Source organism: Callospermophilus lateralis, chromosome 10 (genome assembly GCF_048772815.1).
Source record: "Callospermophilus lateralis isolate mCalLat2 chromosome 10, mCalLat2.hap1, whole genome shotgun sequence".
In the NCBI taxonomy this organism is placed as follows: domain Eukaryota; kingdom Metazoa; phylum Chordata; class Mammalia; order Rodentia; family Sciuridae; genus Callospermophilus; species Callospermophilus lateralis.
This window is the reverse complement of record NC_135314.1, coordinates 47,057,745-47,071,947: the sequence shown is the minus strand read 5'-3', so window position 1 is coordinate 47,071,947 and position 14,203 is coordinate 47,057,745.

Here is a 14,203-nt window from a genome sequence, read left to right as displayed (position 1 = left end):
AGTGTAGAAGAGTGGTTGCCAGAGGTTAGGATGGGGAGGAATGTCAATATACACTAAGTCAGGCGTAAGGAATAAGTTCTTGTGTTTTATTTCACAGTAGCTGGCTATGGTTAAAAATATTATATTAAATATTTTGAATTTGATCTATTTAATATTGAATATTTCAAAACAACTAGAAGAGAAAATTTTGAATGTTCTTACTTCAAATAAATAATAAATGTGTGAGGTGATAGAGGTGCTAAATACCTTTACTGTTACACAATTTTATGTATTGAAAAAAGTACTTATAAGGATCATGTATCAATTTAAAACTTACTAAACAATTTAGGATGACTCTAATATTAATGTCTTTATTGAAACATTACATTAAAATCATTTATGAAACTGTATTGTGATGCATTTTCTCACTATTGTCACTGAATTTAAGAATTGAATATAGGTAGGAGGCAAGGATCCTCTTCTGTGCCAATGCCTTTGTTCTACCTGGAATCCACCTGTTTTCAACTTCTATCCTTAAAATCTCTCCCCATTATATATATGGGTGCCATCTTATTGCTTTATTTTGATACACATCTCTTAAGTGAAACAAATCAGTTGTATAGCTGATCATCCATCTATTATGTTGTCAGCATCCACTTGTACCTCATCATTGAGTGGGGAAAGGGTAAACAATGAGCATGGGGGATAAGAAAACAACTAACCTGAATAATCTGCATGTTATAAAATGATGCTGTACAGAATAGAATAAAAAAACAAAGGCGTGGAAATTAAATGTTAAACGAAATTATTTTTATCATGGGAATAAAGTTATTAGAAAAATATGTGGACTAAGGGGATAATATCTGGGCTGTGAAAGAATGTTAAAATTTTGAATAATGGAATCTGTCAGAGCAGTTGAGAGGAAAGGAAATTGTGAGAGTGAAATTATGCAGGAAAAAATTGGGAGTGCATGAAGAAATGGCAAGTAACCTTGAAAAGTAGGTGATAATCTAGTAAAGAGTACCTTGTATTCATTCAGAAAAATTTACTGCGTTTAAACTTGTTCTTTATAAAACAGGAGTGCATGCAGCTTCTGAGCAAGAAAATTACATAATTATGTTTATAAAGATAAAGATGGCAATACAAATGTAGGAGTAATGAGAAGGAAGCAGAATTGAGTTTTATGAATACGCTTGCACTGGAAGTAATAGAGAGCAAAGTTAGAAAGAGCAGCACTGTCTTATTGACAGCCATTCTAATATGCTATAATTACTGTGAATAAAATATTTGAATGGTAACTCATTATTTTTACATAAATTTGAAAAATGTTTATCTATAATGGTAGCAATTTAAAAGTTGTCCATTCAATAAATAAAATATTAATTACTCAAAACAGAATGCTCAATATTTTCAGTTTGGGAAATAAGTAAGTCCTCATCTTCAAGGATTTATATCTTAGCTTGGGACACACACACATGTGAATAGGTAACTCAGATCTCATAATATAATGGCAAGGATATAAATCATATTGAGAGGACTCAGCAATGTGATGTAGAGGAGAGAGTACTGCAATGGGAGTCCGCAGGTGTGAGTTCTGATACTGGTTGTCATGACCTGTCCATGTGACCTTGTGTACTAAATCAGATTCTTTAGAAAACAGATATTGATCCAAAGACTTGCATGCAGGAAATTTTCACATACCTAAAGAATTATGGGTAAGTTTAGAAAACAGAAAAATTGAATGATGATAGGGTCCAAATAATGCCCTTAAGACCCAGTCACCTGGGGAACTTTGAAATTGAGACAGCTCTTTGGAATTGAGGCAACTGAACAATATTTAGACCTTGGCCTTGAAAGTGAGATTAACCTTGAGTGGTATATTTCCCTTCAGTGGAACTCAATTTCTGGAAAGAAAGTCAGCATCCTATAATAGTCACACCAGAGAGAATTAATATCTGAAATTTATTCTGAAAGAGGTTCTGAGTGGTACAAGACTCAAAATATCTGCAACAATGTACTCCTTGTACTTCTTAGATTTACTTGCTTCACTAGTATATCCATTCCATCTTGGGAGAGCTCCTACAGAATTCTAGCTGATGTTTGGTCTTTATTCCTTTGTTACAAGAAAAAATTTAAAGTGACAAACTATGATTTTCTGACTGCAGTTCATCTTGAGCCTACAACCAATACTCAGTTTGTCTCTTTTCTATCATTCTTTCCAGATGTGCTTCTGCTAGCACCTCTGCTATGTAGGTAGCTGACATAGTAATGACCCAAGTAGTAATCCTGATGCAGTCTGAGACCCCAACCACCATGGTATTTTCAGGCCGTGGTTAATGTCTATTTACAATCCAACTAGGCAAGAGAGTACTAGGAATTACATCAGTAGATCAAACAGATGCTGATCATTTCCTCCTTATCACTGTTTTGTAATAATAGCTCATTCTCCTCCTGCTGCTGGGGATAAACTATTAAAACACATAGTGACCATTTTCCTTATCTGTGTGAAATGGATTGTAAAATATTGCAAATTTTAAGAAAAGAGGCAAGAAATTTAAGACATGGGAAGAAGATTCATAAATAATAGCCATCTGTTAAGACATGTGGATCTATTGGCATTATAGGTTAACTTGATGTTACTCATTTGCATGTAAAACATGAAACACAAAACCTGATACCATTCCAAAAATAGATCACCTCTTCCAAAGCACACAACTTTGGGTATGCACATGTATACACATATAAGTTCAAATTCAAATATTTACCTACACACTCTCTCACATGCTGTACCAGGGAGTAGCAGCAGGTTTAAACTAGGTCAAAGGATGAGAGTGAGAGAAGTTCTAGTCCTTTAATGTTTAAATGATCCCAGTTATGCTTGAATGAGAAGAGTGAATTCAACTTGTCAAGGAGGTTAGCAGACAGTACTCTGAAAGGTCAGAACAATCTGGTCATGGATCACCTTATCTAGCACCGGTCCACTGACTTACATTTCAGTTCATGACTGTTATCCATTATATCAAGTCTGAGTTAAGATGAAATAGTTCTGACAAAAATAAAGTAAGGGGAGGAAGACAGATAAATTGCTAATTCAAAACTAGAACTCCCTAGGACCTAACATACTTAGTCCAAGTTAGAGCACCACCATAATAAAGTCATAGGATAAAACTGATTATTTCAGAGCTAGAAACATTGCCAATGTCAACATGATTTTTAAATATGAAATAAGGAAAGTCAATCGTGACCTGATATAAAAAAAATAAATACTAAAGCAGGTACTGCTCATCAGTAATCTATTCTGAAAAAAATCAAAGCTTATTTATTTATTTATTTTACTATCAGAGTGTTAAGAGTTCATGCTACTACTGATAATGGTCAAAATACTATAATGTTATTGTCTTTCACCACTTGGTGTTGTATTGATTACACATAATTACACGAGGCACCAACTTCTATACCTTTACCCATCCCTATATTTTGAGGAAATAGGTATTCTTTTCTCCCTATAATTCTCCCTCTAAAATGTTCTTATTGCACATTTTAGTTGGAAGTATCATTCTTATAATAATTTCATAAGGACACTTGAAAATGTAGGAACAATAATTTGAATAAGTGAAGAAAGGGAAGAATACATTTCAAACCTCTTTAATTTTATTTTAACTGATTCAATTAAAGGAAAGGGTTTTCATGAAAGGCATGCAGAGGCTGGCAGACCTAAGATTGCTCCTATCAAGAGGACCATCTACTAAGTTGAATCATTTGAAATTTCCATTTCTATAGGAGAAATGTAGTATAATATTGGCAATGTTAAATAATTTAGTCTATCTAAATAGGCATCTGTAATGAAGTTGAATGAAAAAAATCTGTGAATATGCTCAGCAACTTAGACTAACAAACAATATCTATAAGCAAAGAGGCAGAAGTGACCAATTGGCTTTTGGCACCATATAATTAAAGTGAATTTTTTTTGATAATTAATACCTGATTGTAAAATAACTTTTAATTTCAAAATGGTCAGCTAATTCAGATCACTTGCAGCTATTAAACATATTTTAACATTTATCCCAAACATAGGACTAGTAATTAATAGACAGCCTAACTAACCTAACCATCAATATCTTGCTTGTTGGGTAATCTAACAATGTACTTTTTACTCTAAAATCGTTGTGCCATATCTTACTAGATGAAGAAGCCTAACTTTTGAGACAAAAAATTACTATTTTGTATATTTATAGTATATTCATAGTCTCTCGGAGGTCTTCTATAAACCCTGTAGCATTTCAAATGAATTAGAAGGTGAAATTATAATTATTTGCCACACAGAGTAATAAAGGAAAGCTTCTTACTTGGTCTTCCAATTTTTGTGAATCAGTGCTGCCATTTTTGAAACAATACTTTAAAGGAATCTAAATATTTACTGCTTATCTTAAAACTACTGCATTGAAAAAGCTGTCATTTACATGTATATTTAACTAGGTCATTGCACACCAGTGTATAGTGATCTACTTTTATTCAAATGGGTGCAATCAAACGTAACGGTGAAATACTTCTAAGGCCAATAACAAAGCCATTCCAGTGGCTAAAATCCAACATCTGAAATTACTGATGTCCTGCCATGATGCAGAAAACTATCAAAGTGATTGCTCAAGAATGATTGTCTTGGAAATGACTAATTTTTTTACATATAGCGATATATAAAAAAGAAATATATTCTGTCTCTATATATTTTTAAATCTAGTTAGCAAAGTAGTTCCTAATATTCCTCTAGTACTTAGAATAGTGACGAACACATAAAACAGATGTTCAGAAAAGTTTTGCTAAAGAAAGAACAAATAAATAAACAATGACACCTTTAGTAATTATGTATATCTCATGTTTACAACACATTGCCAATTAGGAAGCACTTTCAAACAAATACAATACAATGAATATTCAGAGGATAAAGAATGTATTAGTATCTTCATAAAATTTGGAATTAGAAGATAAATGTTTGAATTATGTTTGTGTGTTTTTCTCCATTAGATAACCTTGAGCAAGTAAACAGTCTTTATTTACACATCTGTAAGTGGGGTTAATAAAACTTCTATCATAAGCTCTGCTTGCAAGAATTAATTGAGAAGTTGAATGTAAATAATGTATAAAAACATTTAAAATGTTAGAAGTTCTAATTAGAGAAGACTCTGAAAATGAAGCCATAGATGATTTTCCAGATGTGGCTGCATATAATTTTTAATATCTTTAGGAATCTCTTAGGACTTTCAGTATTCTTACACAGATCAGTTCATTAAAACTCAGTGAGAATATGTAACTGGGAATGTCACATTCTAACATATCATTCAAGGCATTATGTTCTCCTTGCTTAGTGTCCTCACAGACCTCTGTGAGAGGTGTATATGCACACAAGGAACAAGGAGCAGGTACCCAGGTTGACCTTCACCAACTGCATCACCAGTAAAGAAAACATGAACACCCAGGATCTTGGCTTCATTTGCATGAAAACTTCTTTTCCAAACCCTAGTGTCCATTAACAGATAAAGCCTTTCCCAGCTTGGCTCACTTGTGTCAGTTCCTACATGTTAATTTAACTTTGCTAGCTCTATTCAAGCCTTTCTCACTGGGCTCACTATCATTTGTGTGTTTGTTAGCATCCACTTCATGTAGAATGGAGGAAGAATACCAGGCATGGTCAGATGTCAGAATGAAACCTTGCCCCATGGAGATTCGAGACTAAGTAGCGGTTTTTCTTTGGTGGTGCAATAACCAGCAATGAGTGCCTCTGATCATTGAGATTACTAAATCTTAAACAAATTAAACTACTTTCTTTTTTTGGCTGGCTTGATTTGAAAACACTTGGACACTTTCCTTTGTTACAAGTGCATTAACGGTCTACACAGCAGTGCCAGATTCTCATGTTTTTCTTTAGATTGCCAGTGAACATAGCCTTTGCCTCATAGAAACCTTTTCTTATGCCTCACAGTAACCCTTTTTTATGCCTCTCAAATTAAAATAGATTCTTCTCTTTTCCTCTCCCTTGGAACCATGAACATTTGCTTTACAGTAATCCTACAGTGTGTAATTATCAATTTACTTAGTCTTATCCTGTCATTACAGTGTGAGTTCTTTGAGGGCAGGAAAGTCCTCCACATTATTATTTTCCAATATGTCCTGTAACAGCAAATAGAATAAAACACCATTCAACAGCTATGTCTTAATTATGAAAAAATGAAGTAAGCTAGGCACAAGAAGTCAAATACCACATATTCTCAGTCATAGTAGAATCTTAAAATTTAGTTTGATAGAAGCAGAGAGTAGAATAGTGTTCAATGGGTACCATAAAGGAAAAGAGAGGGAGGATAGAGGAAGGTTGGTTGGTGAATATCAAAATATAGACAGAGGAAGTACTAGTGTTCCACAGCACAGCAGGGTGGCTGTAGTCTACACCAATTTTTTATATTGTATGTTATAAAGACCTAGAAGAAAGGAGTTCCAAGGCTCCCAGAAAAATGAAATTATAAATGTTAAAGAAGATAACAAATGGTAATTACCCTAATTTGATCATTACATATTGTCTACATGTATCGATGATCACACTCTACCCTATAAATCAATGCAACTATTATGTATCAATTAAAATATTTTTAAAGACTGTATGGACCATCTATGATTGCCTCAGTGGTCTCTCCATTAAAATTTTGAGTATCGTTCTACTAGAGAGGGCTTTGAGGAAAAAATCTGGTATTTTAGCCAAAAAATAAAAATCTCACCATAGACTCACAGAAGAGTAAGATAAAGAACATGAAAACTAGTTTAATATAGATTATTTTTTTACCAAAACCATGAGAGAAAAGTTAAAGCCTTTCAGATTAAACAAACCCTAGTTTTCTTTGTATATTTCTTAGTGCACAGAGCCATTTTCTGACTGATTTTATCCTTAAATTGAGCCCTACCTAAATCTCCTTGTACATATGGCATGTTGCTTTCTCTTTTGGTGTTGTTGCCAGAAACTTCAAAGATCTTAGAGGTTCATCCCATCAAGAGGACATCTGTGATTCTTTTTGTAGGGTGAAGTCTGATGGGGACAGTTAGGAATAACATTTCAAAACATGGCACTGGAATAAGAATGGTGTGGGATTTTAGGGTGGAGGCCTCCCTGGTTTTCAATTTAGGGAAGATAAATATGAAAATCTAGAGAACTAGAGGATTGCTGTCTTCTATAAGTGATTCTGTATTCTTTCTTTCATTTTTTTTTCTTCTGAGCTGAGCTGCTGTGGATCTCTTTGGAATGTCCTGTTCATTTCAGCATGGATGCACTCAGCAGTTTGTGGCTTGCTGGGATGTTTTACTTCACCAGCCAGAGTGTGCTTGCCAGATTTTGTTGAGAAATAACAGGAGGTCATACACAGTGTCAAGAAAATGTTGGCATAGTCAGAGAAACAGGTATTGTATTAGTTGCGATGAATTCAGACCTACTGATGGTAGGATTAATGAAATCCATGTCTGGCACTCTCCACAGCTCAATGGAGCTTTCAATGAGCAAAGCCAGGACACTGGAGAGGCTTAGCAAGCCCCCTGGCCCCTAGCCTGCTTGATCAAGCCAGACTTGTCCAAGGAACCTGGAAAGCAAGTGCAGGCCTCTTAAGAAACCAACCTATAAAAAGGGGCAGATAGAGGAGGAGAAGAAAGACAGAGGACCAAAGGCAGGAGGGCGGTGTATGGAACAATGCCATGAATTGTCTGCCTTTAGCTGCTCCAAACTGAAATAAAATGAACAGTAGAAATCTTCTATTGACTGCTTCCCCCTAAGCGAGTATTAATAAATGTAATGTCACAATGAGGTAAGTATACTTACATCCCCCTTTTAGAGGTGACAAAGTGCTGCAAGGAAAGACTAACATAATTTCCTCTAGAATTTACAGCTAGGATAGGGTGGAATCAGAAATGGAACTCAGCAATTCTGACTATAAAGACTATGTTCTTAAATGAGGCTGTTAGGAAAAGCAAATAAGTGGGAAATAATCTTCCAAACTAGAAGAGAGCTGTAGTAGACTTTAGAATTCAACTGCTTTTACAATATTGGAATATTGCTTTGATATTGGCAATTGATTTTTTTCTCACTTTTCCCCTCTTGATTGTAATGTCACTAGCTTTGCGTTCTTCTTATTTTTACTTATAAGGGTTGCCCACTGCACCTTTTTCTTGTCATCTCTAGTATGAAACAGCTCTCAGAATGATAGAGTTCTGGGTCTATGTGTCTGCCAAGTCTTGTGAGTACCTCCAACACCTAGCAGAGATTGAGGTTATTTTCTTTCTATTAATGTTAAATGAAGGTGTAAACTGTGAGGATATGGTGACCTCTGAAGTTTGGTAAATCTACAATCCCAGAAATTATTTACCTGACTTTTTCATTGTTGTTTATCTTGTATATATTGAAGTGGCAAGATGACCCCACAGTGTGCAGTGGCACCCTATATTTTGAGACTTCACCAGGGATATATGGTAACTCCCTGAATTTCCACCCAATTGGTATCAACAAAGGTTTCTGTGAAGGTGAACCTCCTGTGCTTTCTGGTCTCCCCTAGTGAACAGAAAGGTTATGGGGATTAGAGGACTCAGCCCTTCCAAATCTCAAGTGCATTTTTTTTTTTTTTGTATCACATACAGAGAAAAGTAAAACATAACAGGTTATCAACAAACAGTGAAGAAAGGGCAAGGCCAATGTGGAAGGAGGCTCTCTTAGAAATGGACAAAAATTAACTCCTTTTTGGAGGACTTAAGGTGATAATGGTGAAACTCCTTATATCCCTTTATGTCACATTTAATTGATCAATATACAATAACACCACTCCTCATTTTCCTGCCTCATGTGTATTACCAGAACTTCAGGAGAATCTGGGTAACATACACATGTGCAAAAATCTCACCCTGTTAAAATTAAGTCTGTACAAGCAACTTCCATGTGGCTGCTTCAGCTTCCTGTCTCCCAGAACTCTCTCTCTGAAACTTGAGTGCCTGTTGTCTTATTAATGTTCAAGGTTGCTTCTGAAAAGATCATTTAACAAAGACAGATAAGGATAAACCTTGAAGACACTTGTATCAATAGGCCAAAGTCCCTGCTCTCTGATGGTGTCAGCAGAATCCAGATGCAGATTAACTGGACTCCAATAATTAAAGGCCTAATTTCTTTTCTCCATGTCTGTTAAGTACTTTTAAAACATAGCAGGGGGGAAAAAAAGATAACTCCATATCCACATTGCATCTTGGACAACATCACTTTCAAATACAAAATTTTTAAAATATCTTTTTTTTTTTTTTTTTTTTTTTGGTACTGGGAATTGAACTCAGGAGCACTCAACCACTGAGCCATATTCCCAGCCCTATTTTGTATTTTATTTAGAGACAGGACCTCACTGAGTTGCTTAGTGATTTGCTTTTGCTACAGCTGGTTTTGAACTTGTGATCCTCTTGCCTCAGTCTCCCAAGCAGCTGAGATTACAGGCATGTGCCACCATGACCAGCAAAATGTCAAATATTTTTATTCTTCATTATGGACAGATGCTGTTATCGCGTGTACACAGAATGAACAAAAACGTGATATTGAAAAATACTTACAAATTTACATATAGTAAAAGATATAAAGTTCTTTATGAGTATAATATATTACATATAAAATATGCAATTTATTGCAAATATTGAGGACTTGAAGACCTCATTCTTGAAAACAGCTTAAAAACGTGATTTTTGTGTTTCTTCCAAATAATCAAGCTCATTTTTTTTCACAACAGTACCACCATTCTAGATGTTCTAAAATTTACTAGATGTGAAATCCCAACTTTATCTAGAAAGACCTCATAGGCTTATTCATATAAAATAATTAATAGTATATTTGAATATATTGTATGCAAATCAAATATGTAAAAACTAAATATTACTCTAAGTTGATATGTGAAAGTTTTTTCTGATATCCAGAATTTATTCAGTGGTTTCTCTTGTTCCTTTTTAATATGTTGTATTTTTATTAGTACTATTGCTTTTTCAGGGTTATCTATTGTGTCATATTCAACATTTTTAACCAATATAATAATTACTCGCATTATTTATTATTATAGTCATAAAACATTTTAATATCTACAAAAGCAAAATCCCTTTTCTAAATATTATTTACCTTACTCATTATTTTATTTTTTATAATCATTTTAAGCTTTTTAAAAAATAGTTTTTAGTTGTAGATGGACACGATACCTTTATTTACTTATCTTTGTGTGGTGCTGAGGACTGAATCCAGTACCTCACCCTTGCTAGGTGAGTGCTCTACCACTGAGCCACAACACCAGCCCCTTACTTGTTATTTTCAAAGCACGTTTTCAAGTTAAAAATTTATTAGTACTAAACTTTCATTAATTTGGAAATATTAATATCTTTACAACATTTACCATTTTTCTCTAGGTGAGAACATAATATTTCTTTTACATATCATTCAACAATATACTTTAGTGTTCTTGTACTTGGGATTTTATTCTCACTTTTAATTTTGTGCAAGATATTATTTGCTTAGACATATCTGATTATTGTTTTCTAGGGCTGTAATCACATCATTTGCACCTAATATTTCTGTCCCTTAACTCCTTATATTAATTACATCTTGTATTTAATTATCATATTTCTCAGATATTACCAAACATTTTTTAAACAAAAGGCAAAAATACTATTCTTATTTTTGCTCTTATTTAATGAAAATGTGCTCAGTGTTTTATTCATTAGGTTTATATACTAACTAGTTGCTTTAAAATGATTGCCCTTGTCATATTGAAGAAAATTTCTTATTCTTATAATTTTATTTTTTTGTAGAAATTTGATTTTTTATTGACCTTGCTTCTTGATACCTTGTTAAATTTTCCTATTTACTTAGAGATTTTTCCTTCATTCCTTAATTGTTTCCTATTAACAAGTATGCCATACAAACAATGACAGTTTTGCTTTTATTAATTTGTACTTTTTATTGATTTTTATTGACTTACTGTTTTGCCTATGAATTTCAGTGAAAAGTTAAATAAGGTGATGAGAACCTGATTCCTGCCCTTTTGATGAATTTCATGTGGAATTAATTCCACATTTCACCATTAGGTGTTGAGAGCCACAGCCGAAGGGGCCCCAGCAAACTTCCAGCTGCCAGCAAACTTCCAGACTGCCGGCTGATGATTGGCTCACAGCGGCCCCAGCAACATCTAGCTGATTGGCTCCTCTGCGGTGATGCTCATTGGGCTGTTTCCCTGCCCTTTCAGACCACGGAGCTGCTCATTGGGGGACTTTTTTGGCTCCACCCATGCGACCCAGCCAATTGGCCTCAAGAGCAGGAGGATTGTGGGAGGAAGAGGCTGGGTTGGGGTGTGTGGCTTGTGGGAAGCAGGTGGTGGCAGTTGGGCTCTGAGGGTTTTTTCCTGAGGAGCTGTTTTGTTTGGCGTGTATAGTTCTAAAAATAAAGTTAGTTTCTTTTGACAAGTGGCTCTTGAATTGTGCCCAGCCAGTCTGCGGCAATTAGGTATGATGCATGTATGATGTTACCTATATTTTGTTTTGCTATCCTTCATTAGTTTGAGAAAATCCATTTCTATTTCTTATTTCTTATAAATTCTTAAGAACAAGTGTTGAAATTTGTCAGTGCCTTTTTTGTATCATTGGAATAGTATATTCATTTTCTTTTTTATTCTTTTAATGAGATGAGTTATATTATCAGAAGACTTAATGTTAAATCAATCTTTCCTTTTGGATAACATTTACTTGGTCATAATGTGTTGTCTTTTTCACATAATATTAACTTGGTTTTGCTACTAATTTGTTGAAGATTTCTGTGTTTATGTTCCTGAGGAATATCAGCCTTTAACTTTTGTTCTTGTAAAATGCACTCTTCTGTCTTTATAAAGTGAGACTGGACATATTTCGTCTTCCTTTATTTCTGAAAAAGCTTATGCATTTTATTCTTCCCTAAATGTTGGGTATGATAACCAGTGAAGCCACTAGGAATTTCCTTGGTGGAATTCCTTAAAATTACCAATATAACATACTTAAAACATATAGGAGCATTTGAACTTGATAATTTTCTCGCTTAGTATTCTAGATGAAATTCTAAAATAGCCTTTGTGATTCCTTCCCTTACTGCACATGCCTGCTCACTCTCCTCTTCTTGAGTCTGGGTTAGAAGTGTGAACATGTATGGGTTCACTGTTGAGGTTTGGTAGCCAAGTGGCTGCCTTGGAGGTAATCAAAGGGGAGAGTATTATGGAACAGTGTTTAAAAGAAAGGTTGGGCTCCTCCTGAAGGGAGAGAATCTCCTGTTGATTTCAAAAATAAAAACTTCCATGTTAGAGAGATGATTATGTGGTAGAAATGACTGGAAGATCCATGGTACATCAGGGCCTCCATCAAATTAGAAGAGGTCCCCGGGCCTCAGGTGAGCGCCCAGGCTAGCCACACCTTGTTGTCAGCCTCATGATATGCTCATATCTCCCCCTTATTTTCAAAGCTAGAAACTGTTGGAGTCCTCATTCTGTGTGGATCTGACCTTCCTTACACTGTCACACGTCCTTTTCCAAAGCTAATAGGTTGACTTCCTTTTTAACTTGCAAAGACCGGTGTGATTATGTTGGACCAAGCCTATAATCCAGGAAAATCTCTCCACTATGAGATCAGCAATTTTACTTTCTCCTTACTGGGTAACATATTCACAGGTTCAAGGATAACTGGGATGTATGCATCATTGGGACCACTAATCTGCCTATTGAACTTTACAAACATTGATTTTATAAAACAAGGTCAATTATAAAATTAATGTATATTGTATTATTGTTTGTTAGAGTGTGGTATACATTTTGGTGGGACTAAATTGATTAATAGTGTTTTGTTTGTTCTTTTGCTTTTCTATTTTTCAATTACTAATAAGTGTGTTCATAATCTTCAATCATGATTATTAATTTGTCTTATTTTTCTCTTTAATTCTACCCATCTGTTCTCTTAATAAATTGAGCCCTTTACTATCATAAAATGTCCTTCCTTACCTCTGGTAATGTTAGCAGTAAGTAATGAGCAGTAAGTAATTGATGTGAAGGAGGAGTTGATTACCTGATTGGTAAAGAGTACAGGTGTCCCCAGTTCTCAAGAGAACCATCAAACAGTGGAGAGCCTAGCAAGGTTACAGGTTTACTTTCAGTTATTTTTAAATTTTTCTTTAGGTTCCTATCAAGACAGATGAGCAAACAATTTGCAGTAGATAATCTGTGGAAAAATATCCATACACAAACTTTGAGTAGAGAGTAAATGGAGATAATGGGAGGCAATACCTCAAGAAAGAAGGATTTATAAGACTAACTCTTGACAGTACCCATAAAGGTCAAGATAAAACTAGGAGTCATGGCCTCCATGATCTCCTTCTATCTCAGAATGGGGGGAATTCTTCAGTGATGCAGATGCAATAAGGTTACCTCTGATAGCTGCTGAACCCAGTACCCACATTGACATAGGACTGACTTGTAACTGAAGCCCCCCTCAATAGGATGGCTGCCATGGTAGTTTCAGAAAAGATCAATTAGGGTCAAAAACTCTACTGCCCAACGTGAAGGAGGAGTTGATTACCTGATTGGTAAAGAATGCAGGTGTCCCCAGTTCTCAAGGGAACCATCAAACAGCAATCAATCTGGAAGCAGCATTGCTTCCTTTGTCATTCTCTAATTAGAGATGACCCACTCTCTCCCCTGAGAGTGCTTTCTGCTTGAGCATTACCCTATTCTCACTTTGATTCCACTTTCCTTCACTTATAATAAAATCCTTTTGCATGACTTTCAGTGTCTGGTTTTAAATTTTCTTTTGTCATAAGAACTGAGGTTTGAAGCTTCAGCTCCCTGCTCTCCTGTGACAGCAATAGTTTGCTATGAATTAAATGTCCTTTCCAAGACTCATGTTGAAATTCAACTGCTATTCTAACTATTAAAAGGTGGGACCTTTAAGAGGTGATTGGGATTTATGCCATTATTGCTGAAGTGAGTTATCACAGGGATGGGTTCTTGTTAGAAAAGGATCTGTCCAGCAGATTCCCTCTCAGTCATGTGTATGCTCACCTGTCCTTCCATCAAATTGTGATAAGGCACAAAAGCTTTTGCTCCAGAACAGTGAGCCATATAAATTTCTATTATTTTTACTTATTGAGCATGCTATATTCTGTTGTAGCAACAGAATA